This window comes from Ailuropoda melanoleuca, chromosome 3 (assembly GCF_002007445.2).
Source record: "Ailuropoda melanoleuca isolate Jingjing chromosome 3, ASM200744v2, whole genome shotgun sequence".
Classification (NCBI taxonomy): domain Eukaryota; kingdom Metazoa; phylum Chordata; class Mammalia; order Carnivora; family Ursidae; genus Ailuropoda; species Ailuropoda melanoleuca.
This window is the reverse complement of record NC_048220.1, coordinates 19,881,800-19,884,805: the sequence shown is the minus strand read 5'-3', so window position 1 is coordinate 19,884,805 and position 3,006 is coordinate 19,881,800. Positions and strand designations below refer to the sequence as shown.

The window sequence follows — 3,006 nt, the reverse complement described above, 5'->3', positions numbered from 1 at the left end:
TCACTGGCTCCTATGATGAATAAGTGATACAAAGCATATAAAGAAGTGAACAGGTATGTTCACTGAGAAAAAATTACACAAAGAATGACAGGATTTTTGGAATTGGACATACCCCCTACTGTGAACTAGGAGAGATGTTTGGTTCAAACTTTTGAAAATACATTTGAAAGAAAGTCACTCTCTCTGTCTCTGTCTCACCTTCCCTTGCCTCTGTCCCTTTCTCTCTCCTTTTCTCTTTCCCCTCAACTTCTCCACCTCCATCTCACCTCTCTCTATGTATTGATAAGTGGCCTATAGAGTGAACACTGAAATTTCTTTTTCAGCAATTAGTGGATAAATGGATAGATTCAGGGCAGTTTTAAAATTAGAAATTATGTTTTCATTATCAGGTAACTGAATGCCTCTACTTCAGATTCTAAAATATGTGGAAGACTTACTCATTAAGATATTTTTTTTGGCCACACGTGTAAGATAGTTACACACAATATTTATTTACCTTTTTGTCACTAATACTTCTATCTATTCACATACAATAGATAATTACCACCTATTTTCTACAGAAATATGAATAAAAATAATATAATATTTAAAAAATAATAAAATTCAGTATTAAAGCAAAGTAGGACATTAGAGAGTATCTACTCCAACTCTCTTACCGTACAGATAAGGAAAAGGCTTCCAAATGGGTGGCTCTTTATATCCTTTTTGATTCTTTTGTGTTTTAAAGATAATTCTAGGAGGAATGAAACACAGACATGTGTGTTCCATGTACCATCTTTAACTTGACGCCTCCATACAATCTTGCACTCATAATTTCATTGGAAGGACAGCACATCAACTACAACAGTTTGAAAATCATTAAACTATATACCTATTCCTGCTTCCAAAGTGTTATGTCACAGGTTGTTGCTTATGGGTCTGGTATCTTTCTCCCTGTGTCTATTGTGAATTCTTCTACTTTATAGGGAACTCTGAGAGTAATTCTTCCAGACAATTATTAAAGCTGTTCATTAATATATGCATGTTTATCAAAACAGAAGTGCATCCAGAAGCTTCCTTCTGCTTTCTACGCCTAGCTATTCAAATTAAAAATGGCTACAGACATGGCTGAGTTAGTGTTTTCACTTTCAGAGTCAACTTTCTGGTGATTCGGTAGGAGCCCTGGGGGTGCTAGTTATATTCTATTTCTTACTAGGAATAGTGGCTTTCATGATTACGTTCACAGTTTAAAAATTCACTTCACTGGACAATCACAATTTATGTACCCTTTTGCATATATATCTTATTTTGATAAAAAGTTTATTTAAAAAAGATACGTAAACTATGTAAAATTAAAATTTTCACATATACTTTCTAAGAAGTTGCCTGGTTTAGAAAAATTACAAGAGATAACTGAAAAGATAAATGTGATGATATGAAAATGAGAACTATTTTGCTAAACAATTTTCAGAACATTAATTTGGCCAGTGAAAGCATATCAAGTGAAATATATCCCGGATTTTAAATTAGAAGAAATAAGTAGATCTCAAATTCTTTCTATAAATGTTAAATAAACGTTAAAATAATTATGCAGATCTATAGGGGGAGATATGGAAAGAAATCCAAGAGTTATTAAGTGAAAAAAAAAGTAAGTTGTGAAGAGGAATATATTGTGTGACCTACTTTGGGAATTAGTTTTTAGACTTTTTAAAGTAGGTTAGTTTTTGCCTGTTTTTGAACTTTATACAAATGAAACTATAAAGCATGTATTTATTCTTGTATGTGAATAAATAAAACAAAATGTGACAACATGCAGGGAAGAACGTCAGTGGAATATTCCCAAAAGTGTCAGTGGAATTTATATCTGATGACTGAGATAATGGGAGATTTTCAATCACAAAATTATATAGTTTCATGATACTTTCTTTCTTTCTTTCTTTTTTTTTTTTTATGATCCCCGAGGGCGTGCACCGTTCCTGGAGGTACTGCAATACCAGGTCGATGCGTGGAGTGGACGGAGCAAGCTCCTATTCCATTTCCTAGCTCCAAAAATCCACTTAATATATTGTCCTCGGATAGAGGACGTATCAGATATTAAACTGATAAGAACAGGTACTACACTTGATCTTAGCCAAAAGGCCGAGAAGCGATGTCATGATACTTTCTTATAATGACTGCATTGATTCGGAAATCAGGAGAAAGAAGACCCAGCTCTTTTTGGCTACCAGTCTTCCCACTTATTCTAGCACTTGGAGATTTGTCTTTTATCAAACTGAGATATATATAATTCTTTAAAAATATTTTAATGATTATTTCTACGTATTTTTGGTGAGAAGGGATTCCACATGAGCTTAGTGAGCCATGCTGCTGGAACTGAGTGTTCTATTAATTTTCTGTCTTTCTACTATACCCCAAATTTCGTTCCTCTGATGACTCTTTTTTTCCAGTAATGTTAAATTTTTGTTTCTTTTCTTATATCTTCTGTGTTCCTTTGCAACAAAGGAATTTGTGCTCGAAGAAGTAGAAATAAGTTTCAGTTTATCACTTTAAAGACCCATAATAGTTATTATATTCACTGCCATGTCTGAGATCCTGGGGTGAGCCCTAAAGAAACATGATGGGGCAGACTGTCTGACTGTAAAGACATGGAAAAAGAAGAGTAGAAGTACTGCATTCATTGACCACATCTTTATGTGTAGGTCACAGTGCAAACTGATATAAATTACTACATTTTACTCTTTTTATTAGTTTTATATTAGTTTTGTAGGCTTTTGTAACAAATTATCACAAACTTGGTGGATTAAAACAACAGACAGGGGGCGCCTGGGTGGCACAGCGGTTAAGCGTCTGCCTTCGGCTCAGGGCGTGATCCCGGCGTTGTGGGATTCGAGCCCCACATCAGGCTCCTCTGCTATGAGCCTGCTTCTTCCTCTCCCACTCCCCCTGCTTGTGTTCCCTCTCTCGCTGGCTGTCTCTATCTCTGTTGAATAAATAAATAAAATCTATAAAAAAAAATAAAAAAAAAAT

The 3,006-nt window shown here is 34.7% G+C and overlaps 1 non-coding gene across 1 annotated transcript; it reads right to left on the bottom strand.

Annotated features, from left to right (window-relative positions):
- Positions 1–1,939: 1,939 nt before the first annotated feature.
- On the bottom strand, positions 1,940–2,130 carry LOC117801700. The gene has a single exon (XR_004624445.1). It is a non-coding gene; the product is annotated as a U2 spliceosomal RNA (small nuclear RNA).
- Between the last annotated feature and the right edge of the window lie 876 nt (positions 2,131–3,006).